Source organism: Triplophysa rosa, unplaced genomic scaffold, assembly GCF_024868665.1.
Source record: "Triplophysa rosa unplaced genomic scaffold, Trosa_1v2 scaffold459, whole genome shotgun sequence".
Taxonomy (NCBI): Eukaryota; Metazoa; Chordata; class Actinopteri; order Cypriniformes; family Nemacheilidae; genus Triplophysa; species Triplophysa rosa.
Genome location: NW_026634462.1, coordinates 23,693 through 50,824, shown reverse-complemented (window position 1 = coordinate 50,824; position 27,132 = coordinate 23,693). Strand labels below are relative to the sequence as shown.

At 39.9% G+C, this 27,132-nt stretch overlaps 1 pseudogene; it reads right to left on the bottom strand.

Moving 5' to 3' along the window:
• LOC130550870 (differentially expressed in FDCP 8 homolog) overlaps positions 1 to 25,759 on the bottom strand; it is a 29,937-nt pseudogene extending 4,178 nt beyond the window's left edge.
• Between the last annotated feature and the right edge of the window lie 1,373 nt (positions 25,760 to 27,132).

The window sequence follows — 27,132 nt, the reverse complement described above, 5'->3', positions numbered from 1 at the left end:
ACACACACAAAACATCGGCGAAGAAGAGCAAACCCATGAAAACACAAAGAGCCAACTAGCGTTTCGGCGGTGTAATTGCAGTATGACGCATACTCTCAACGCAGAACCATAAATGTTCACGACGGCGTCGTCTACGTACGTAGGCTACGCCGTATGTTACGGCGTAGGTCCTACGCAGAACCATAAACTGACCTTTAGTTGAAGCGTAATGTTACGTATAAACTAAATATTTACGGAAGCCTCCTAACGGAATAAGCTCTTGTTTCACTCGACATTCTTCAATGATTTACACACATGATAATGCTGACATTTACAGTCACTTACCTTTTAAAATAGAGAACATTATGTGATGACATTTAATTTTTGACTGCTCTAACACGAACCGTCCTAGCGCGCCTCCGTATATGTATATCTGCCTGTGTTGTGCACGTCAAAATGAAATAATCTTCTTTTTATTTAATTGGCGGTTGGCAGTAAAATGAAATCACCCATATTGCATGTCATTTATTATTGCATTAAGTAGGCTGTATTGTTTGTATATGTTATTCATGAAAGGTAGTATTCTATATACCCTTTTTACCATTATTATGTGAGGTAAAATAAGTTTAAATCAAGAATGTTTTGAAATTCACAACATTTCAACAACTTTTTCTCACGAATTTAAAGGCTGCTACTGGATTGTTGAAGGTAAACGTCATATTATGCGACTACGCATTAGTTTACAGAGAGCTTACGAACTAGCTACGTTCTGCCTTAAGACCAAATGGTGCAACCGAATAACATACAGATTTAGTTACAAACTAGCTAGTAGTAGTTACTAAGCCTCTAGTGTGGACTTTACGTTCACGTTTAAGAAAGAACTTACGAATGGCTGGTGCAACCCTACCCTGATCCTTCTGCTCGCGATGAACTTCCATGGTACACAGACAGTACACTGTCACGAAGCGAAGAGGTTAGCAGCTGTTCAGCTAATAGCGCTCAGACTGTTTGTGTCAGTGCGTCAGCGTATGAAATCATATTAACGCGAGAGTAATGTTCACGCGTTACTTTCAGTGCATTTGCTAAATGATCTGTGCAGGACTCTGTTAACTCCGACACGCATCACAAAACTGCTTCGCACAACAGAGGTGGCCAGATAGGTGGCCATCCATCATTCAGGGGTAGCCGTGGCCACCCATGGCCACCATGTAGCTACGCCCCTGATGTGAGGGCTTACTCTAAAAAATGGTGCTATATAGCACTAAAAAGTGGTTCTTGGCTCATAATCATTAGGGGGACCACTTTAAGTGCTATATAGAACCATATCTTGGTGCTTCAGTGGTTCTTCAGAGGTTCTTTGTTGCTGAAAAAAACATACAACACCGCTTCCGTATAAAGAACCTGTTAACCCCCTGAATGGTCCTTCAGCGGTTTTATATAGCACCTCAGTCATCCCAAAGAACCGCTGAAGAAGCTCTATTTTTCCAGCTTACTCAGACTTATTATATCAGATGTTTGGGAATGACAACAAAAGCATTAGCAGCAGGTCATGTACAGTACATTCATTTTAGTAACTGGGAACAATGCAGCGTGCAAGCTTAAAGGAACACTCCACTTTTTTTGGAAATAGGTTCCAAATGCTTCAAATGTGGAAATGCGCTGCGTGATATCACTGCGCCTGCTGCGGCCATGTTACGGCAGTAAACTTCCTTGATTATTACGCCGGAATGGGAGTATAGTTCCTAATCATATCGGCTTAGAAATCGCAACTTTTCATTTTCCGCCGGTCTTAGCACACGATATAACTACAGAAAAGTCCAGTTTTAAATAGGAAAAATATCGAAACTCTTTGGTCATTTTTGAACGCGATGCTACTGGTCTAATTGGATTCAATGATCTATGCTAAGCTATGCTAAAAGTGCTATCGCCAGACCCGGAGATCGGTTGAATAGATTCCAAAATGGTAAAACTCAACTTATTAACTCTGGGGGAGTTGGAGAATGAGCCTATTTCCAAAAAAAGTAGAGTGTTCCTTTAAAATATAAAGCTATACTTAAAGCAGTACAGTAAATTGTAAGAGTGGCATAGGCTAATCTAACCTGTGCAGGTGTACCAGGTCTGAATAAGACCCCATATAATGGTGCTGCACTTGTCACACATCTGTTTGACACTCTTGCTCTTTTCCTTTGAGAAGCGATGCTCTAAAACAACTTGCAGGTTAGGCTCGTCTTCCTCTGGGTCCTGTACACATCCAGCACAAACATCAAACATAGGTTCATTGACATGAAGTTTCAGACCCTTACAATTATTTCCGGAAAAAGAAGAGCGCCTGGAGGCAGACAGGGAGGAAGAACTACAGCACAAGCACACAATACATCATCTCATTATCCCTGCATAACTGTTGATTCAGTATAAGTTTGTGTTGTTTACATTATGCACGTATGCGCCGATTGCCAACAAAACACAGACATAGACTTAGTTTGACTTACCGCGTGCGGTTCATGTCCGGTATCTTTTAGCGCTGAGACCACGCCATCTATCAGTTTCAAACGATCTCCAAATTCAGCGTTATATCCATGTTTATATAACACTCATCACCGAAATGCAGTGAGCAAACAAACACAGCTTAACTTCCGTCAGCCGAGTGAAGCAACATTGATGGGCGTGCTCTTTCTCACGCTGGCTGGTTGATGCGTGGGTGTGCTGTTTCTCTCACGCTCGCGAGTGGGCGTACTCTTTCGCTCACTGGATGACAGGGGGGTGTGATTTTCTGGGAGTATTGTACATTAAGGGACTAAGAACCCTTGTTACGAAACAAGAATCCATGTTCGAAAAAAACTTAAACGGAGTTAATCGAGCACAGAAACACTACGTCATATGTTCAACTCGTTTCTTGACAAGCTGACCATATTAAGCTTGAGAAGCCAGCACGTTTAACAGTGTAAAGAAGTCAGAATGCATGAAATAGAATGTTATACCTCTGCTTTAAATAAACATAACGTTACCATCCGCTGTTGTGGATGCTAAGTTATCATTCTTGGTGTGAATGGCCCCTTAACATGTGTCACCCACCTTTAACTCTTGTAGCTTGAGTCGGAGGTGAATGAGTTTGACCACTGTATCCTTTTGTTTCTCAGAATGTTCTGGCAGTTCTAGTATCAGTCTCTTGCACTCCTCTATGGCCTGTTTCAGATGCTCTATATCAGATGCCACAAATGAGCCCTGAAGGGTTCAGAAGCAAAACATGTTCTGAACAAAACTGAAAAATGCTGTATTTATTTAAAATGGGGATAATGTTACTATTGTGTGATTTAATATTTGATATGCTTTTCATTTCTAACAATATCAACTCTAATCAAAGATCATTTGGTTTCATTTTATTTCTTTTTATATCAATAAAAAACCTATACTACCGGTCAAATGTTTATGATCACTTTTCACACCGGTTTCTCCTTTCAATTTTCAATTTCAATTTCAAGGTACTTTATTGGCATGATTGTGTGTTCTTACAATATTGCCAAAGCATTGAAAATATCACAAAAGACATACAATAAGTACAAACATTACGAGTAAAATTAAAATAAGGTGCTGAGTAAGGCATAAATATAGAATGAAATATAAAATAAAGTATATGTAAGTAAACAAATGAAATATGGAAATAAAATATCAATATCAAATGTAGATTTCAGGCAGAAACATGAGAATGTAATAAAAGTAAACAGTGTATATGTGCATTGATTGTAACAGATTAAGGCAGTGGTTTGTGCAGCTGATAGATCAATGTAGCAGCAGCTGACATGTGTCTCTTCTCCCCCAGTAACATCTGCTCTGTTTCTGAACACCTATCAAACTCTGGCATGAGATTTGACATTTTGTGAAAGTTCACTTCTTTAAATTGATCACAATGAAGGATAAAGTGTCACAGTGAGCACAGACTCCTTCTTCCTTTGGAAGCCATGTTTGTCTGTGCCTGCCTTTCTCTATGGCCAGACTGTGATCACTGAGTCTGTATTTGGTCAGGATCCGTCTCTGTTTTACATCTCCAACAGTGTAGAGATAATCTGCCAGATTGTATTTTCTGTTTAGGGTCCAATAGCATTCTAGTTTACTTTTGTTCTTACTTTCCTTTTCCCAATGATCTAAATATGACTTTTTACTTTCTTTGATAATTTGGTTTATTCTGATTTGGTTTTGTTCCATTGTGCCGGTGTGAAGTTTCAGAGGCAGCTGGCAGATGGGACTGGCTTTAGGTCTCAGCTCTTGGGTTTTAAGTGCTTCATGTTGAAGTGTGTTAGGAGGACTTGAATTAAGGTGTGTCCAGAATTTGAGGGAATGTTTTTGGATGTGTATTATCAGGGGGTATCTGCCTAATTCAGCCCTGCATGCATTATTTGGTGTTCTTCTCTGAACTCTTAAAATGTTTCTACAGAATTCAGCATGCAGGGATTCTATGGGGTGTTTATCCCATTTGGAGTAATCTGTCAGAAACTCTGGACCCCAAACCTCGCAGCCATATAGAGCTATAGGCATAATTACACTATCAAAGATTTTACACCAGTCTGTAACTGGAATATTTGTTTGGGTGAATTTGCCTTTGATGGTGCAGTTTCACCAGATTCAGCATGCCTTTGATGGTGCATTCACTGCCAGACCAAAACCTCCCGACGCGCTGATGTTTAGACCGAGATAATCGTAGTGTAAAGTGTGTTCTATTGTAGTGTTTCCCAGAGTGAATGTGTATCTGTTATCCTGTAATCTGTCTTTTTTTGTGGAAAATCATAATTTTAGTTTTTTTCAGATTGGGCCCAGTTTTGACAGTATTTCTCTAGCAGGTGTAGGTATTGCTGTAGACCTTCGGCAGTATCTGACAGCAGCACCAGATCATCGGCATATAGAAGACATTTCACCTCGGAGTTGTTTAACGTGAGACCGGCTGTTGCAAATTGTTCCAGTAACACGGCTAACTCATTTATATACAAGTTAAACAGAGTTGGACTTACGTTGCATCCCTGTCTTACTCCGCGCCCCTGAGAGAAAAATTCTGTTCTTTTATCGCCAATTTTAACTCTGCATTTGTTTTTTGTGTACATAGATTTAATGATGTCATAAGCTTTTCCTCCTATGCCTGATTGTAAAATGTTATAATATAGGCCGTCATGCCACATTGACTCAAATGCTTTTTTTTTAATTAACAAAACATGCATAAATTTTCCCTTTGTTTTTATGATGGACGTGCTCATTGACTAATGTCTGTAGTGTGTAGATGTGGTCGGTGGTGCGGTGGTTTGGTAGAAATCCGATCTGACTTTTACTGAAGACATTGTGTTTGGTAAGGAAAAGCTTGAAATGGAGTATTCAGGATACTACAGAAAGTCTTCCCCAGGTTACTGTTCACACAAATGCCTCGGTAGTTATTGCGGTCAAATTGATCTCCGCTTTTGTATAGTGGCTGTATTAAGCCTGTATTCCAGGATTCAGGAAAGTGTCCAGATTGTAATATCAGATTAAATAGTTTTAGGAGAGCTTCCTGCATCACTGTAGGACTGTGCTTTAACATTTCTGTTCTGATGTTGTCTAAACCGCATTCCTTCCTGGGTTTTAGTTTGTTTAGTGCTTCGTTTAATTCTTTCAGACTAATCGGATAGTCTAGAGGATTTTGGTTGTTTTTGATTATCGATTCTAACCGGTTTAGTTTATTTTGTAGGGTTTTCTGATCAGGTGTAAGACTATCTGAGGAGATTTCTCTGAACAGGTTTTTAAAGTAGTCTTTCCATAGTTCACCATTTTGTATGGCTATATCCTGGTGTTGTTGTTTATTTAGACTATTCCATTTTTCCCAGAATTTATTAGTATTAATAGAGTCTTGGATTTCATAGAGAGTATGGTTAAGGTAATGTTGTTTTTTGTGATGGATTGTATTTGTGTAGTCCCTAAGTGCTTCACAATAGTTTTTTCTGATTTCTGGCTCTCTGTGTTTTAGGTTGGAGAGCTGTCGGAGTTGTTTTCTTTCCATTTTACATTCCTTGTCAAACCAGATTTCATCACCAGATTTTAGTTTAGTTTTCTTGTTTTTATATAGTAGGTTAGCTTTAATTATAAACCTATCATAAATAAGATTTATTTGATGAACAGCAGTATTTATGTCGGTTTGGTCATGGACTGGCGTGAAAGAGAACCCAAATGCAGGACAGCGATGAAGGGGTTAACACAAAAAGACTTTATTAATACAAAACAAATACCCTCGATGGGGGAAAAACGAAACTAAGAATCTGTATAAACAAAACAAAGACTTCCCACGTGGGGGCAAAAAGAAAAGACAGGAACAACTAAAACCTAACTAGAAAACCACGACACAACGATCTTATAAAACATAGAAGGGGAAAACAAGGGCAAGGCAAAGTACTCACAGCGACACGACACAACATACGAGGTACACAGTACAATCCACGAGCAACAAGACAATGAAACAAGAAGGCATTAAATAGGCAAGACAAACGAGGGATAATTACACAGGGCAGGTGAGGAACATGAGACACACGGGAGGAAAGCAATACATGAGACGAGAGGGGCGGAGCCAAAGACAAGACACGAGAAAACACATGAGAAGTAAAAACAAACAACTCATGGTTTTCTCACATAAAACCTAAGGCTTTGTCATGGCTCTGCCACAGGACCAAGAAAACATGACTAAATGAAGCAGAGCCATGACAGGTTTTGCTAGTCGTAAACTGTGTTATTTGAAATCTATTAATTTGGTTGGAGATCTCTTTTGAGCTAATTGCACTAATAAATTCAGATTCACATTTTGGTGACCATTTAAGTGTTGGGTTCAGTTTGATCAGATTTGTGGGCTTTTGGTTGGCTCTATGAGGTTGTTGAATTTTCTTTAGGATCAGGTTTATTTGACAGTGATCTGATAAGGTGGACTGTGGTCTCACTGTGAATGCACGTAAAGAGGACGGATTTAGATCTGTGATGGCGTAATCAACAACACTAGCACCAAGAGCTGAGCAGTATGTGTATCGACCTAAAGAGTCCTCTCAGATCCTACCATTAAGCATATACAGACCCAGACCTCAACAGAGACACACTAACTCCTTACCGCTTTTGTTGACAGTCCTGTCAGGGTTGTTCCGTGATGTGGTGGTGGGGGTGAGATGTGTGTTGGCTTTCAGGATATGATAATTTCCATGAGTGTCTATAATATCAGATTCTGAGCCTGTCCTGGCATTAAAGTCTCCCCATAGCAGCACATTCCCTTCAGCCTGAAAATGGCTGGTTTATTTCTGGAGTTGATCAAAATGATTGTCTTTGTAATATGGTGATTCTGATGGGGGAATGTAAGCTGTTCAAATGTAAAGGGCTTTATCACAGTCTATGGTCCCTCTTTTGAGCTTAAGTGTGTTGAGTCCTTCTTCTATATGGATAAGTTGGTTTTTAAAGTCTCTTTATACCAAATGATAACCCCTCTGGAGTCTCTTCCGCGTTTCGCATTGTAGTTCTTGAGGGATGGCAGTATAATTTCCATGTATCCTGTAGGGCAGTAAGTGTCGATGTCTGATCTGCACCACGTTTCTTGCAGGATAATGATGTCTTGATTATTAATGTTTTTTATAAACTCTGTTTTTAGAGTCTTGGCCCCTAAGGTTGTGGAGTAGAGGCCTTGTATATTCTAAGAGCTTATAGTATATGATGCCATGGTGAGGTGGAATGAAGTGTTTTTGGTAGTCCAGATGGCTTACCCTAGTATTTTGCAGATAAGATGTAAGAGATGCTTCACCTCTGTAATGTCTGTTGAGCCAGTGTGTTGTTTGCCTTTCACCATCTCAGCATAGGTGGACTGTTGTCATGGTGAGAGGAGCTGTGATGTTCTGTCAGGAGCCTTTGGTTGATGAGTGGAAGAGCCCATGTTTGTGTCTCATCACGACGCACCTGGGTCCACTTTCGAGATCATTTCTTTTCCTACTTAATCCCCTGTGTTTCCTTGTTCATTGTCAGATCTTTAGATGTTTTCTAGCCACAGTGACTACCCAGTCTTGCCAAGTCTTGTCTTGAAATCTTGTCTAGTTTATTATTTAGTTCTTTTAGTAACACTTTTACCCTGTCTAGGCTCCAGAGCTGTTAGCCATCTGAATGGTGTTCTGCGTCTTTTGTGTCCTCTACAGCTGCCCCGGCGACCTCGACTCACACTCTCACCTCGAGAGTCGAATCCCTCCTCCCTCTGTTTGGGTCCTTCTTGATCAGCTGCGGGTTACATCTTGCCTCCAGGAACTGAGTTCTGGCAGAGACTCACCTCCTTGGCGACAGCCACTTCGCAAGCTTCAGCGGAGCTCGTCTTCCGGGCGGATTCTGTCACTCAAGTGGACTTCTCGCTAGTGGATTATTCTCGCCGCTCAAAGGGATTGCTCTCAAATGGATTACTCTTGTCACCAAGGTGAATTTCTCACCAGTGGATTATTTCCGTCACTCGGATTTCCCTTTTATGACTTCTCTTACGGTGCGCGACAGGATCGCCAGGACGTCTCTCTCATAACACTCCCCGGCCGAGCGCTCAAACCTTTAACCCCCAACCCCCATTGTCCTTGGAATTTCTCTGCCGTGTTATCGGGACAGTTGTGACTCTTGTGACTCTAGTGACTCTTGTCTATGGTTGCTCTCCCAGTCAGTGGTGACAATAAAGCATTATCTTGTTCCCTGCATCTGACTCCAGTGTCTGTCATAACAACGTGTCTGTGTCTGTATGACCAGATCATGATACAGAGTTTAATACGTTTCGGCTGTTAACGTGATCGCGTACATGCATCACGCGAGCACACATCATACACACACACACAACATACACACACACAAGTTCACATAGATCAGGATCGCGGCTTCACTACACAAGAAAGAGGGGAATGATAAGAACAGAAAAAATACAAAAAACATGAAAACATTCGATATTGGTATCTTAAAATATAAATTTTATTCCATTATAATGATTAAATACGTCCAAATTATCATGTGACTGATCACGTGAGAAGCGCATTTTCGGGGTTCGCAGGATTACAAACTCACACCTACACCATGAATTTATGTTCGTCCAAATGCATGAGTTTTATCACCAAGGAGCCATGCAGATTTATTTTTACAGACGTCCTTATGAGAAACAATTACCATCCGAATAGGGCTTTTGTCTTCTGGTGTTTGGGCTTCTGGTGTTTGGGTTGGCATTCGGGTAGGCATTTCGGTTTCCCCGGCTCACAGCACCCTCAGCGGATCTCACAGCCCATTCTGCAGAACACTCTCTCCCCGTGTGGGTTTCATCTCTCCCTGTGTGGGTCATCATGTCGGGCGTATCTCTGCAAGCGACTGCAGCTCTACCAGGCCGATTGAGTTCCTACACCTGCGGTATCTGCTTTTTTACTAACTCCTCAATCCGAGTGGTCGTGCCTGCTCTCCTGGCCCGGACTGTCCGCTGTGTTTGCTCCCTCACTCAGTGATCTCTTAAAGCCAGTTGTCTTTGCTGAAAAGCCTGTTTTTGTGTATTAATAAAGTCTTGTGTTGTACTCTGCATCTGAATGCAGTCCGTTTCATGAAAAAAGCAAACCAATCAAAACCATGGAATGGGCTCTATGCATGCGTTACTTCCGTGTTTAACGGGAAGAACCTCCGTCGGTTTCCGTTTGGGGAGACTTAAAGCAGAGAGAAATGGGAAACTGAGAAAATAGTTACATTTAGCAGATGCTGTATACTGCGGCACACAGCAGTGGTATATAGAAGTGTTGTTCTACCGTATTTGAATGTTATAAGTTTACATGTCATTATAACATTCAAATACGGTAGAACAGCACTTCTATACGCCACTGCTGTGTACCGCAGTGTACAGCTTTGGCTACATTTAACTATTTTCTCAGTTTCCCATTTCTCTCTCTGCTTTAAGTCTCCCCAACCGGAAACTGCCGAGGGTTCTTGCGTTAAACGCTGTAATGTGTGCTTAGAGCCCATTAGAACCCATCACAACCGCACAACTGTTACTGTGAAAATTATGATGTGACTTTGACTGTGTCCACACTGTCAACATTAAAGGGTTACTCTGCCGAAAAATGAAAATTCTGTCCTGAATTAGGCGCCGTTGATACTAGTGCGTTTTCCTTTAAATACGCATAACTCTTGCTACAGTTACGCCTGGCATTTACACTACTCCAGAGTTTTTGACCCCCGAAAACAGAGACTTTGGAAACGCTGCAGACCCCGTTTTAGTTTGAAAACTCCGGGGTTGCGTTCCATTGTAAACGGATCAAAACTGAAAATTTTAGAATACGCAGACGTGGTTGCCAACATTCACTTACTCATTCACTGGGTCGTCTGTATCATTGCGTTTGCTTCCCTAAATCGTTAAGCCCCTGTTAAATGAGCCCTTACACTACCTGAAAGTGACAATGACCAGCCTGGCAAGGGCCGTTTAAACAACAGGCTTGTTCAACTTCAAGCTGCGCTGTGTTCACAGATCGACACAGTGATAATCGAGAGCCGAATGTTTTTAAATAGCTCACTTAGTACTGGATGAAATCAAACAAGCCTAAAAACATGGATTTACCTCATCTAACATTATCCACGTGAAGACGTCCTTGCTTTTCCTCGCCATCATGTTCATTTTGTAATGGTCGGTCTGTGACTAGTAACTAACTGTCATCAACAACCAACTTTTATATGCCCATACAACATTTGTTTGCGCATGCCCAGCATATCTGAATGGTCATGTGACATGCATTTTCAGTAGTGTAGTGTAAATGCAGATTTTTTCTAAAACGCATGTGGAAACGGCAGTATAAAAGAGGATCGTTTTTGTTTTAAAATGCCGTTTTTGTACAACAACAGGCTAATGTAAACACAATCTTACTCACCCTCAAGCGCAGAAAGTGAGTGAAGACATTGTTGAAATAGTCCATGTCACTCAAGTGGTTCAGCCTTAATTATACTGTATAAAGCAACGAGGATACTTTTTGTGTGCAAACAAACAAAAATAACTACTTTATTCAACAATTTCCTGACTTCCGTGTTAGTTTCCAACGCACGTTTACGAGAGCACCATGACGTGATGACAGTGATTCCGGGGTCAGCACCTCGGATGCTCTTGTGAATGTGTTCTGAAGATAAACGGAGGTCCTAGGGTTGTCGACTTGAGGTGAATTTTCATTTTTTTGGAAACGTAACCCTTTAAAGTCCCCCTGTGGTGACAATCATGTTTTTTAATGTTGTTTATAAGTCTATGTGGTGTGTTTAATCTGCTTTAAGATAACCCATGTACAAAATCATTATTTTAAACCATTGCAGAGTATTTTATCCATAAAACTGCAGTTTACCAAAGACAGTTTGAAACTGCCTCTGTTTACAACATCATAACCCTGTAACCAATCACGTTAACAGATTTGAGTCATAGATATGTGAGGATGGCACATCGACTCAACACTGAAATAATCGTTGCTGTTTCAGCTCTGCTTCTGCAACACGAGTCCACGCTGCTCACACGTGAAGAGATTATCACAATTTTTTTTTACATTTGCTATTTTAATGCTTACAGATGAGTTTTGAGTGTTAAAATTATCAAATGCAGTGGGACTTTAAAGCTCAGTTCTGATTTATTTTTTTGGCATTATATTTTAAAATGTGGCCGATATCAGATTCCAGCGTCAACTTGACATGGCGGAACAGTCTGCTCTCGGGGTGCCGCCAGCCGATCTGTGCATCATAGCATGGAGTAGAACACACCTATAGACCCCTTTATGTCCGACATCACGCTTACGTCACGTCATTAGCCAGCAGCCATATTACCCTATAGCCCAAGACTGGCTGCCCACTGGAGCTAAGAAGGTGTTAGTGAGACCAGCAGGGGGTGGTCACCCTGTGGTCTGTGTGGTTCCTAATGCCCCAGCATAGTGACGGGGACACTATACCGTCAAAAAGCATCGTCCTTCGGATGAGACGTTAAACCGAGGTCCTGACTCTCATTCGCCTCTATACATCATGGCCTCCTAATCATCCCCATATGTACTAATTGGCTTCGTAACTCTGTCTCCTCTGCATCAATAAGCTGGTGTGTGGTGGGCGTTCTGGCGCAATATGGCTGCCGTCGCATCATCCAGGTGGATGCTGCACATTGGTGGTGGTTGAGCAGATTCCCCCTTCCATGTAAAAGCACTTTGAGTGTCCAGAAAAAGCGCTATATAAATGTAGCAATTTATTATTATTATTATTAGCTGGAGGCAAAACAAAGGGAAAACTGGAGGCGGCCAATACAAACCAGCACAGATTTGGCTGCATAAGGAGTTTAAAATATTATCTTGTTGTGTTGTTTAGTGCCACAATCGACAGAATACAGTCTCCAATTTGATATTTTAAAACATGCCTGCTGCCACTGCCAAACAAAAACACTGACGACAGCTGTAGTTAAACACAATAAAAGCGAACTGAACAGAAACGATCATCAAAAATGCTCGCGTTTCACTTCATAGCATTTGAGATTAAAAAACGACTGTGTTTTGTTGGTGTGGATAAGGATTTGGGTATGTGTCTAAAAATATATCACGTATGCCCACCTAATCAGAAACTGGGGAACAAGGTAATTTTTCACGTAGCGTTAGCTTTTGTAGTTACTAGTAGTTAACTATCGGCCAGAAACTAAACATTAAGGAAACTGTTTGTCATTTATTTTTCTTTAGTTGTCACAAGTGCATTAGTATAAATGGAGAGGGAACAGTGAGAAGGCTCATGTTATGTGTCCGGTTTGTGTTCAAGTAAATGCATTTGCTAACGTTTGCCTAGTACAAGCAGGCATCTATAGATGTATACGCTCTCAGTTTATCTTTACTGTACACGCTTGGTTTCTCTGTCTGGTAGGTGTAGATTTCAGGCCACTTAACTGGAGGTAATATTGTCAGTTCGTCCCTGGATCCATTGAGTGAGAGCGTACAGGTCGGCCAGGTTCCTGGCGTTAAAGTTGACTTTTTCAAAAACAATCGTGGTGCTAGACAGTCAGTGACCTCACATGTTAAAATTTAATCCGATTTTTTCTAGTCATTGTCAAAAAGCAAGCAAACAAGACGTGCTACCTAGCATTAGTAATGCGGTCAGTTGGATCTTTCTACCTCCACCTAAGCTCCGCCCACAAAAACACTTCACATTTTTTACTAACAGTAAAGGTGTCTATAGTCAGCGCAGAATTGTGACGCATGTCGATTTACAATGACGTAAAAGTCTCATGAATTCCAAAATGACTGTTCAGACAGAGGTCAGATTGTGAAACATCAGACCTGTATCTGATTTAGGACTTCATATGGAAGTAAAAGAAGTTCCAAACACCGAAATATACACCTTCAGATTAAAACATTTTAACGATCATGGGAAACATTTTTGTCAAGTGATCATTAACTTTTGACTGGTAGTGTATATACTCTATTAAGGTGCAAAATAGAAATTCTATCATGACATTATGATAAAAATATAACAGTATATATTAAAGAAATGATTTCCAGTTATATTTTCAGATACTCCATGCTTTTTAATCACTGCACTCTTTACTCAACTTCCCTGCTAATGTCTGTGGTTTGATGTCTATCCTTTCTGTAGCAGGCAGAGATAAAAAGGGAGAGACTATGGAAGCCCACTGAGTGTTTATATTTCACTTCTTTCACAGTTTTCTTGAACACTCATGTGTCAATGGTCAGATAGTCAAGCCCTAACTCCTAGCACTGATCCAACATTGTGGTGCCTAACCCGCTGAAAGTCTCCATAAAAGAGTGATAGAAAATCAACCTGTAGTTAACTCATAACATGAAACTTGGAAAAAAACAGCACATAACGTTCAAACAGATTGTCTGATTTTCTGCTTACCACAGGTCGAGAGAAGTGGTCTTCGGCCAAGCCGAGGTCCATGGCATGGTCTGAACTTTGAGCTTTGGATTCAGAGGAAAAGATCTCTGACCTCACCTCTGTGGACATAACATATTGATTTGTCATACACTTCTGCACCTTCATTTAACTCCTCTGAGATCAGCTTAAACTGCTGTTTCTTACTGATAACAGTCAATCATGTCAATGTGACACACGTGTGATTTCACACAATCATTAACATAAGTTTAAGCTGTGGTTAACTGACTGCCTTTAACATGTACAAAACAGATGCTGAACTGTAAATAATATTATTATTCATGATTATTGTTCATTTAGCAAAATAAGGTTTCAGTCTTTCTTTTTACATTCAACTTCAAATTGTGACATTAGCATATAGCACAAACAATGACTGTTACCTCTTGAACAAAAAATAATCAGTTTACCTTATTGCTGCATTACAAATAGAAAACAAACAAAAAGTGCTAGACTCTTTATAATCATTGGACAACTTCAAAATTAATATAAAACCATACATAGATATTTATGGTTACTTTTTGGACTAACCTGCATAAATATCACAGCACAGCATTGTTGTTAAACTAATAGAGATGTTACAGAGGACTTAAGATCATAAGATCGAGCTGCAACTGTTCACATTTGCAGGACAGTTTGGGAAGTGATACGACAGTCAACGCTTTTGTCATGAAGTTTTAGTTCTCTGTTCCCCATGACTCACACATCCCTCTTCAACTGAATGTCTCAAAACCATAAGACACACTACATATATTCATATAATACTCTTTCTGGTTTTCTTTAACGTTTTTAAGTCATACTAAACACAATTGATGGAAAAGTCAAAGTACCCTCAAGTACAATTTCAGAACTGTTAGTTTTTCCTTTGCGTTTTTGAAAAGTTTCACGCACACATGACAACGCTGTCAAAACGATCTGGATATACACAGGTCCACGAAAACAAATAAAAACACTGTATCATGCATGCCAGGCCAGTAGTCGGCGATGTCACTTGTTAAACACTACACGCCTGCGTGCATACACAAGTTTAGCCCAAAAGTGCTTTTTAATAACCCTTTGTTTTTAAAGTCTAGCGAATTTCAATAATGTGTTACCGCTGGTCTTTTGCTGCAGAAATTTTAATAAATATGTAACGTAGCAAAAGCACACGTACTAGAGACCGCCATTACATGCGCCATTATGCATGCCTATAGACTGTACATGTAAGCAACAAGAATGATTTGGCTCAATGGTGGAAAATGTCTGCAATGGTGGAAAATGTCTCCATCTCAAGGTTTTTTAAAATGTCACAGAATTATGTTGTGAAGTAAATTTCCACTGTCCTGAATGCATTTTTGAACTGGTCAGACTGAGCACGTTCTCCTGTCTCTTCTCAATCTCCGAATATACTTGTTGGCTGGTAAAGTGGCAACTTACAACTGATCTATTATTGGCCAGTACTTCTTATAACAGTGAGGGGAACATATCTGTACATGGGTAGTTGAAAGTGAGAAAGTGAAAGTGATGTGAGGCCAAGTATGGTGTTCCATACTCGGAATTTGTGCTCTGCATTTAACCCAAGCGCACACACACAGCAGTGAGTAACTCACACACACCCAGAGCAGTGACAAACCGTTGACAAACCATAAATGTGTCCTATGGTGTAACAGCAAATATGTAGAAAAAAAAACTAAAAATGAAGACAAATCTCTTACACTGTTTTATATTGTAAATATAAATAATATAAAATAATATATTATTATCAGTTTGCCACACCATAGGACACGTGTCACATCTCAATAGAAAGTTTAATTACCGTGTTTTGGAGGATCTTTTCCCTCTGAGCTGCTGTCAATCTCAGTCCTGTCGAAAGGGTTGACTTGACCCTGACGAAAGCGGGCAAGTTTTTCATTATATTCCATGATAGTGTTCACATCTGCAAAGGAAATATGTTGTTATACACACATACACACATAAAGTAAGTCAAATCTTACATTACAGCTTTAACATTGTTCAATAAATATTCTGCGATTTACTATAACTATATGAGTTAAACCTCATTCAGGAGCCTTTCATGCTGCATTTACTGCAAACGTGTACATTCACACATTACTGTCACGGTCCTGTCTGCTTCCATGTGTTCCCCTGCCAGTTTTCCCTGTGTTTTCACCCCATGGACTCTCTTTCACTGGACCTTTAATTTCATGGACTTCATTTCCCATCACCCCTTTGCACCGGACACCATCTTTGATTACACCTGCACCTGAGATGCATGATTACACTCACACCTAAACCTCATCCCCTGGACACTATATTTAGCATGTCAGCGCCCCGCCCCCCTTGAAGGCCAAGTTCGTTTTATTTTCTATATAGCGCCAGATCACAAGAGAAGAAAGTCCATTACAGTGGACAGCCGAAAATGAGGAATGGACAAAAGACCAAGCTCAGATGATCTGAGGCTCCGGGCAGGAGAGTAGGAGCAGAGTAGATCAGACAGATATGGAAGCGCAAGACCATTTCATGCCTTAAATGTTAGAAGTAATATTTTAAAGTGAATACGTGATGCCACAGGTAGCCAGTGAAGATCATGCAGTAGAGGAGTAATGTGAGCAGGGCGCCTGGTGGAAGTGAGAACTCTAGCTGCTGAGTTTTGAACATACTGTAACCTTGCTATGAGATTTTTAGGCAGACCAAGAAATAGAGCATTGCAATAATCCAGACATGATGTGATTAATGCATGAATTAAGATTTCAGCATCAGCTAGAGTGAGAGAAGATCGAAGTCGTGTAATATTACGAAGATGGAAAAAAGAGTTTTTAATGACAGAAGAAATATAAGAGGCAAAAGATAGAGATGTGTCAAATAAGACATCAAGATTACGGACAGATGAAGAAGGTTTAACATGAATCCCGTCAATTTCAAAGGACAGGTCCATCCTTTTGACTGAGGTAGCAGCTCGAATCATCAATATTTCGGTTTTGTTATTATTTCGTTTAAGGAAATTCAAGGACATCCAATGCTTGATATCCCTGATGCATGCAATGAGTGAGTCAGGCAGGGATATCCTATCAGAGCTGGTGGTAAGGTAAATTTGAATGTCATCAGCATAGCAATGAAATTGAAGCCCATGCATGCGTATGATGTCACCAAGTGGAGAAATATAAATGATAAACAGAAGTGGACCCAGAACTAAACCTTGAGGAACACCCTGTGAGACCGGAGCAATGGCAGATTTATACCCTTGTATGGTGATATAATATTTTCTGTCGCTGATGTAGGAAATGAGCCAGGACAGAGCTGAACCAGTGATACCGATATCAAAAAGGCGAGAGATGAGTATTTCATGGCAGACTGTGTCAAATGCAGAGCTTAGATCGAGAAGAATCAGGATGTTAATTGACCCAGAATCCCTGGACAGAAGAATGTCATTAACCACACGAAGAAGAGCAGTTACAGTGCTATGTGATGAGCGAAATCCTGACTGAAAAGGTTCAAAAAGGCCATTAGCATTTAGGTAAGATCTCAATTGTGAAGCCACAACTTTTTCAAGAATTTTACTCAAGAATGGTAAATTTGAGATTGGCCTGTAATTGTTCATGTTTAGATGGTCAAGGCCCGTTTTTTTAAGAATGGGGGTCACTGAAGCCATTTTTAATTTTGCTGGAACAATGGCAGATGCTAAACTACAGTTTATCATATGTGTTATGAAAGGTTCAACCTCAGGAATACACATCTTAAGCAAAACAGTAGGTGTTGGATCAAGATGGCAGGATGTTGAATTAGACTTCACAAGTAGATCACTTATGGCAGCAGATAGGGCTGGGCGATTTGGCCTAAAATCAAAATTCGATTAATTGAACATTTTAACTCGATTACGATTAATGAACGATTATTTATTTATTTATTTATTGCCCTCATAGTTCACTGACAAGTTTTGTACAGTAAATATGCTCACATATTACAAGTGAGAGATTTTTGAATGAAGGGTGCATTACTTGATTTTAAAATAATTGAAGGAAACACACACTATCTACTATCTGATTATTTATTGAACATCAATGTTGAACAACTGAAATTAAAGCACACATTGCCTAAAACGAACAGTCACTTTGTTCTTATAAAAAAAGTAAAAATAAATAACTTGCACTTTTGGAAACAAAATAAATTATTTTCAATGTTTTTCATATTAAAAGTAGAAAATAAGCAGTATCTCTTCTAAATAAAATAACTCTTGTATATCCTGTAAATAATATTTTAAACAGTGCATTTCTTGCATCTTCTGTAAACAAATATTTTAATGTGCAATGTATCAATGTAAACAACAGATTGTTGTAATGAAAATAGAACTCTCTTAAACACTGTTGCATGAGGTGATCTTAGTGATCTTGAATTTACTCCAAGTTCTTATTAAGAAACACGAGCATGTTAACCTTTTCAGGTTTCAGGCAGGACCTGAGGCATGTAACAATGTTTCTGCCTGAACTGAAAACCCGCTCTGATGGGGAGCTAGTAGCTGGTATGCAGAGATACTTTTTTGCCACCTTACTTAGAGTGGGAAAGTGTACATGATGCTTCCTCCACCAGTCCAGTGGATTTGCCTCACTATCCAGCATGGGGGACACCAAATAGCTGCTCATCTCTGCTTCTAGCGATTGCTGAAGTGACAGAGTGGGTGTAGCTGAAGGTGTTGCCTCACTCCCTTTAAAAAAGTTTCCTAATGACCTCTTTTGCTTTTTTGCTACTGCTGATGAAGTTGTTGGTTCTGCAGTCTCTGTAATCTGACTTTCTCTGCAGACTTCAGCTTCTGACATCTTCTCCATCTCTGTTTTCACTTTCTCCTGAATGGTGGGGACATTGTGAGCAGAAATGTAGGTAGCTTTAAATCTGGGATCAACAAAACTGGCTGTGTCCAGTAGCTCTTCTGTGATAGGATCTGAGTACTTCTCCTTAAGGTACCTGAGGATGCTGGTTTTGATAGTTTTAGTCAGCTCCACATCATCTTCCTCCTCAGCAAGCACTCGTGAATTGAGGATGTGCAGTACAGGCTTTACAAATGAAATGGTCACATACTCTTCCCCTGATAGGGCGTCTGTGAACTCCATCAAGGGGGAAAGAGCCTTGCTGACAGCCTCTAAGACATCCAGGTCAGCCCACGATGGAACAAGGTGCCTGGATTTTTTGTCTTCAGAAAGGACCTGTGTAATAGCTTTCCTTTGTTCGAGGACTCTTGCAATCATCATTTGCATCGATCCCCATCTGGTAACGCATGCTGTTGCTGTTTTTAGCTTGTGTTGTGGCAGGTTCAGTTCTTGTTGCACCTTCATTAATGCCTTCTTTTTTTTCCAGCTATAGGAAAAAGCACTGACTATGTTTTTGCACACCCTCACTGCACGTGTCACACGTTGATCTTTCAAATCCATTTTCTGAAACACACAAAATTAATAATTTTTTTATTATTATTGACAATATTTTATTTATACCTGAAGCTTTAACAGTACCAAAATTAATGAGCCTCTTATATTTCTTAAATAATATCAGATTAACAACACATTTTTACAACAAAATGATTTTTACTTTAATGATGTAGTGTTCTGTTACATTGTAATGTGAACTTAACATTGTAACACTGTAATATCAAGCATATTGTAACATTTATAAAGGTGCTTTATGAACAAATTTAGCGTAGTCAGAATATAGTAAACGCCAGATATGCCCAATTAGATAACATCCCAATGCTATTATATTTAATTAAGCTGACGTGTACTTACCAATTGCAAGGAGTAGTCGGTGTCCAAAACACTGCTGCCGTATCCATCCATTAAGCGCAGCAGCTTTGACAACATTAGCACCGTTGTCTGTCATAATGGCTGAAAGTTTTTCTTCCGCGAGGTCCCATTCTGAAAGCATATCTTTCAGACCTTGCGCAATCATATCTGCCGTGTGATCGGCTGGAAAATATGCCGTCTCAAGGCATCTCTGGCGCAGCTTCCAATCGTTTTCAATGTAGTGCAAAGTAAGGCTCAAGAATGGGTCCATCGTCCTACTTGACCAGAGATCAGATGTGGCTGCAAAGTGTTGAACATTTTTCAGTTCAGCAGCTACATTTTTACAACATGTCTTGTACATGTCTGGCAGCGCAGTTTTAGAAAAATTTGATCGCGATGGCACAGTGTATCTTCTGTCGAGAGTTTTAACGAGGTGTTTAAACCCGCTTCGCTCCACTGTAGCCAAGGGAGTCATATCCTTTGCGATGTAATAACAAATAGCGTCAGTTATTTCTTTCCATCTTCTTGAACTCTTCTCATACTGTGTGGCATTTGTGAACGCTTGTGTTATCGACATCTGCTTTGCGGAGGCACTTGTTGCTGGGCGCTTGTCAGTCTCTTTTTGTTTTTTTTTGAGCCATGCACTGTTCATATTCAGTAACGTGATTGTGCTCCAAGTGTTGAAACAAATTGGTGGTGTTACCTTTGGGCGTCGAAACTGTTTTTCTACAGTGTCTACATCTGACTTCATTTTGTTCGATGTCATCCTTACTGAAGCCAAAATGTGTCCAAACGACGGAGACTGCGTTTTTCTTTGGTACAAGCTGCTCTTGTTGCTCAGTTGTCTCAGTGTTTAAGCTCTCCATGCCGGCGGCTAACGTAACGTAACGGAGCGGGGTCACGTGACTCCACACGCTGTAGTGTTTTTAAAGGGAAAGTAATCGAAATAATCGACCTGGAAAAATTTGATCGATTATAGGTTCTGAATGTCGATTTCGATTACTTTTCGATTAATAGGCCTAGCAGCAGAAGTAGTTAAAGTAAAAGCAGAGAGAGAATTTGTTGAGTAAGCCGAGTCAGCTGACATCAAGTGAGCATTTGAGTCAGTTGTATAAGGGGTGTCTTTGGAAATGGATTCAGTGATTGACTTCAATTTGTCTGAAAAGAAATGAGAAAAATTATTTACAAGCGCCTCAGAGCCAGAAATAACATGTTGTGGAGGGTTAGTGAGCTTGTTGACCATAGCAAACAGAGATTTGGGCCTGCACATAGAATTCTTAATAGTAGAAGAGAAATATGAGGATCTTGCAGCATTGTGGGCTGTACGGTATTTGAGCAAATGTTCTTTCAAGGCCAAGGAGTGCACTGTGAGTCCAGATTTCCTGTACAGTCTTTCCAAGCGACGTCCCATAGCTTTCATTGCTCGGAGTTCCGGAGTGAACCAGGATGAAACATGTGTAGATAGAACCAGTCTAGTTTTAACAGGAGCATGTTTCTCAAGTATATGGAAAAAGGAATTATTATAGATGCTGCATATTTCTGATGGACAGTTGGATAGTAAACAATCTGACAATAAAGAATCACCAAGTCACCAAGAAAAATTACAGATGAATAACTAGCACAGACAAGAGTAAGTAATTCACTAATCTCAGAGAAAAAGTCTGAATGAAATTTTGGAGGTCGATAAATTAAGATTATAGCCATCTTATTCCAGTCATTTTTAGTGCAAGATAATCAAAAGATACAACATCATGGAACTCAATCTTAGATATTTTGATACCCCCACGACAAACTACAGCCAACCCACCACCTCTACGATGGAGACGAGGTTGAGAGAAATAGATGTACCCAGGTGGAGTTAAGAGGTTTAAATTGAAAACGTCATTGGGCACCTGCCAAGTTTCCGTCAAAAGTAGCATATCCAGATTTGCGTCAATGATAATGTCATTTAGCACTAATGCTTTATCAGTTAAAGAGCGAGTGTTCAGTAGCGCACATCTCATATCTGAAGATGAAATATTGCAGTGTCCAAGGACGGGATCGAAGCGTAATGGTCTCAGATTTCCAAGGTTGAACACACGATTTTCCTGTTGTATTTTACTAAAAGCACGGGTGTTGGTACAGATAACCGGAATACTATTTGAAGACAAGCAGTGATAAGCCTGAAGTTTCTTCTGTGAACGGTGCATGTAGCTGGGTCGTCGTAAAATTCCAAGTTGTTCACACCATTTATAAGTGTCCAGAGCCAGGCGGAGAGATCCTTTTAAAGTTCTAAATTGAGCAGAAGAAAATTGCAGAGCCATCTCGGGAGAGGTCACTTTATTGACGTCAGCCAAAAACAGCACAAGAAGACCAAGGAGCAAAACCTGCAAATGATTACGCGTCGACATGACCAAAAACCAATGGGACCCAGACAACATCTTATCGGTTTAACTACATTAGCCAGAACCATATCGAATCCACAAACCACACAATCCATGGAAGGGAAGGCTACCCAGCCATACCAAGGATTGACACCACAAAATGATAAAGAGAGTGGAGACTCACTGTATCAGATGTCGCGAAGGATATGGAAAGGAATGGAGAGGGCTCGCAGCCGAACAGTGTGACAGGATCCCGAAAAATGCCAGGTCAGTCATACAAATCTTATTGAGTGAAAGTAGTCCAGTAAATAATCCAAATAATCCAGATTAGGGATGCTCATTTCGGTTAATTTCCCTAACCGAGAACCGACACTCGTTATCCGAACATTAACCGTTAACCGATAAGATTCTAATAATAAACTGGAATTAAAAAAATACACGCTGCGTCCGGAGTAGTGTTGTCAAAAATATCGATATTTCGATAAGTATTGATACTGAAAAATCTGAAACGGTTCCAATACCCATGTCCCACGTATCAATACCAGCTGCGCGTTCCCGCTCACTCTCTTTTTTCCGACAGTGAGTTGACACACACTGCACGTGAACGCAGTGACAACAGAGCTCCGCCTCCTCTCACAGACTTGACTCGTTTGGGGCAGTTAAAAAGTGTTAATGTTAGAAAAGATGGCCAGTGCAGAGTCTCAGTAACACATCTGGCGCTAGGTGCACTGCTCGTTTACGCTTCCCATGTTTACCATCGCGCTCTATGTATGTGCGCTGATCAATAATTTCATCCACTTGTTTAATTCGCCCTGGTTATATGTTGTTTATGTTCTTACAGAGTCTCCGCAACAGTTCTCATGTTTAATGCACGCGTTTCTGTCTTTATGTGCGCTCATCAATGATTTCATCCACTCGTCTCGTTCGCTCTGGTTAAGTTGATATTTGAAATGATGCTGGAGCGGGTAAAGTCTCCCGTGTGATACACGTTTGCATTTCCGTGTTTACCATATAGCGCTCTATGTGTGTGCGCTGTTCAATGATTTCATCCACTCGTCTCATTCGCTCCGGTTAAACGTTGTTAATGTTAGAAAGATGTCCAGTGCGGAGTCTCTGCAACAGTTCATGAGTTTAAATTTTGCGTTTCTGTCTATATGTGTGCTGATCAATGATTAAATGTGAATAAAAGCCAAATTAAAAAAATGTAATCATATAAATGTAGGCTATTAACTAACATTAACGAACAAAGAATGAGCAATACATTTGGTTCAAGTTTTTTAAATCTCTTTTAAATGTTACTTAAAAAAATACAACTATTTATGTAAGCACTGGTCCATTAATACTGACAAATACAACTTTGATTTTAAATAATAAATGTATTAGTAAAATGAACATCAGATTAACAATTAATAAGTAATGTAAAAATATACCTCATTGTCTAATCTTGTTCAATTTAACTTTAAATAAAATGTAAAAAATTTAGGGCCTTATTGTTATGGAAGTTTTTTCCCCGTGGTATCGAAAATGGTATCGAATATCGATATTTTTTAGGTATTGTATCGAAGTTAGAAATTCCAGTATCGTGACAACACTACTCCGGAGGTCGCGTTTGTCCGCCGCATACGCCTTCGCATGCGACATCCAGAGGACGCAGACTTCGAAATGAGACACAGCTACAGGGTCTGTGAAACGTTAAATATACAAACATTTTTTTCACAGATTTATTTTAACATGCAAACAGCAGCATAACGAATACATCAACAACAGCACCTGCATTCACATATTATCACATTTTCATGAACCTGCGGCGTTTTGGACAATGGAGAAAAACTAAAATACTATATAAATCCAAAGCGTAAAATAAACAGGCAAGAAAAAAAATGAATTAATTAACAAAATATGACAAAACGAAAACAGAAGAACCGGCAAAGTTTATATCCGTCAGAAAGTTTTTTCATCAAATAAAAATAGGAGGCCTACCTCAATCCAAAGCTTGGAGTTTTTATTTAATAAAGTAACATGTTTACGTGTTGTGGTGACAGTCTGGAGCTTGTTGACAATTAGACCCGCGGCAGAAAACACCCTTTCAGATGGCACGGATGTCCCGGGAATGTAGAGACAACGCCTCGGGAAGCGCATCACATTTGCTTTCCACCAGCCAGTCTTAGCTAAACATATATAAATCCGATCTGCTATACCACCCAAAATACAAACATTATTTTTTGCTTATTCATATTTCACATTCGTATTTTTACGTCACGTCTAAAAGAAGGCAGGGAAACCACCGGTCGCGCCGTTTTCTTCTCCAAAGCGCACGGGCAGCCGATGCTAAGCATCCATGAGATAAGTTTATGTAAAGGATCAATTGATGGCTAGCACCGAAATTCCCTTGCAGTGGCTCCGCTATTAGCTTTGCTGAGCCGTAGACATGCCGGGAAGACAGAGAATGTCACAGCGCATTGTTAGCGCGATTGTCCCGTGTCTACATTTAAAACAAAGAACTTGAGCAAGGCTGCCAGTGGCACTCCGTTTGGAGGAGTAAAGCCCTGACAAAGGTGGCCTCAACAATCAGATGAATTACTCGTGTCCTGTTTCGTCAAGTGACTTGCGTGATCGGATTTTAATCGGTCTCGAAAGCGTTTCGGATGGCATTTACACCTAGTTGCACGCGTCTGCACGCTCCGTGATTTAATGCTTAGAATGTTTTTCTTTCACCATACAGAAAACTGAAAACATGTACGATTTAATATTCATTTAAAAACGTATTATTAGGGATGTAACGGTATTTTTTTCGATACTATCGTGGTCGCTTGACGATAGATCTTCCAGGCAAAGTGTAGTTTTTTCAGCCAAATGGAGCGAGTTGATGGAAGCGGGAACTACAATTCCCATCGACCCATGCGTGCCCATCATCCTCTGCGCTCTGCTGCTGCCCGCTACAGATCAAGTTGAGCGAAAATGGCGGATGCCGCTAGTGGCATAGAAACGGATTTACAAATTGTTGAAGCTAGGGCTGGGCGGAATGACGGAATATTCCGTTACCGCGGAATAAAATGTCAACCGTAAGAGATTTTTCTATTCCATGTATTCCGCGGAATGTAAATAAGTAGGCGTGGTTAACTCGGCGCTCTGCAAATTAGGCGCTATTCTGAAAAAAACTAATGAATTAATCCACCCGTAACAAATGCACATATCAAACATTCGTTTGACCTTCTTTCAGTCTGTAGTTTAGTGATCCGCTCCAGTCCGGCGCGTTCTCTCTCACACGTAGTGCTCGTGCAGGGATCTGCGCCAGCATTTAAAAAAGCTCATTCTCAACACGTATTTCAGAAGTCAGGTTGTTTTGAAAAGCTGTTAATAGTTTTATAAAGTTTAACTTCAGGCGAGCCAAGGTGAAACTTGCGTTGAAATGCGCGATGATGCTCACGAGCGCGTGAGCGCTTTGATGTGACGCGTTTCTACCTCCAGTTTTGGGAGACGCGTGAGGAGTCACCAGAGACTCGCAGTGCAAAAACAAGCCCGAGAATAAACAAACCTAAAGACAGAGAGTCGCAGCACACTAAAAGTGCTCATCATCTAATAGAGAGTGAAGAGCGATAAATACCTACAGTACAGATCCCATGAACACCAGTTTAGTCATATACTGTACTCTCATTGTTTGTGCATATTCATACTTTATTGTTATATATGTTGTCTATCTTCCTACTGTATACATATGATATAGCCAGAAGATAAATATGAATAAATAATACATCTGATTATCAGAATTTAATTTGATATCTTTAGTACATTTTCATAACTTACCTACATTTTAACTATGGTGAACATTTAAATTAACTGTAATAAATAAATTAGTTAAATCAATCTAAGAAAAATGAGGTATAAAATATAGAATTATTATGGGAGATTGTTTCATGAAATATATCGTTACCGTGAAATAAAATTACTCATTCCTTGAAATAGATTTTTGGCCATTCCGCCCACCTCTAGTTGAAGCTAAAGCGAATTATAAATCGCATGTGTGGAGCATTTCGGTTTTCCCGTAACAAGAAACGAGAAAAGTGACGGACAGACAAAAAACAATATGCAGACACTGCCAGACTGCGGTGAAGTACAATTCGGGGAATACGACTAATATGAAGACCATTTGTTACATCACCCCGAAAAGTTTCATGATGATACGAAGAGAAAAAAAAGAGTGAGCAGTGAATGAGGTGAGTGTGTGAGTGAAGCAGTGAATGAGGCGAGTACCTGACTGGTTGTGAGTTGTTAAAAGTTGACAAACAACTCAAACTTTTTTCATTTTAATTTTTTCATGTTTCATGTTCTCAATTTTTATGTTATTAATTTTTATGCTATTATATTACTGTTCTTTGCACTTTAAAATTACCTAATCTAAAAATAATAAATGTGATCTTTGTTCAGTCATAGTTTAATAAACACTTATGCCACATTTTTCCAAGTCTTCATTTGTTTTGTTTTTTTTCCTGCACAAAATCAATAAATATCGTATCGTAGTCTTCATATCGAGGTACTATCGTATCGTGAAATGTTGATACCGTTACATCCCTAGTATTAATAATAAATAATTATTCATTTTTTGTGGATATCTACTTTAAAATGAAGAACATTTGTGTGCTTTAAAGTGCATATTGCAAGTTAGAGACCCCAGCGAGTAAATGTATAGAAAAATAGTCTATGAGTATTGCTACTTACCAATACCAGACACTAATAAGCGTTGATCAGAGATAAACACGTTTTGTTTCATAGGTGCTTGTGTGGGAAACGCGCGACCATGGTCACAGCTGAGGAAAGTCAGTGCTGTAGGGAGTTGGATGCATACTGGGCCTTAGTGGACAATGTCGCCCCCACACTTGATATCCAGTGCCTGACTCTGCACCCAGGTTTTGAGGCTTACTGTCTGAACCCATACGTGCTACAGATAGCTTATATACACTTCAGACAGGAGCATGGACCACTCCAGGCCAGCAGACATGAGTATGTTTAGGGAAAACTCCGATAATTTATTATTCTGAGCTAAATAACTATATATAAATAAATACGAAATTAAATATTTTTATATTAAAACAAGTAGTCAACAGGTAAGAATTCAAAAACAGGTAAGTATACTTATCGGGGTA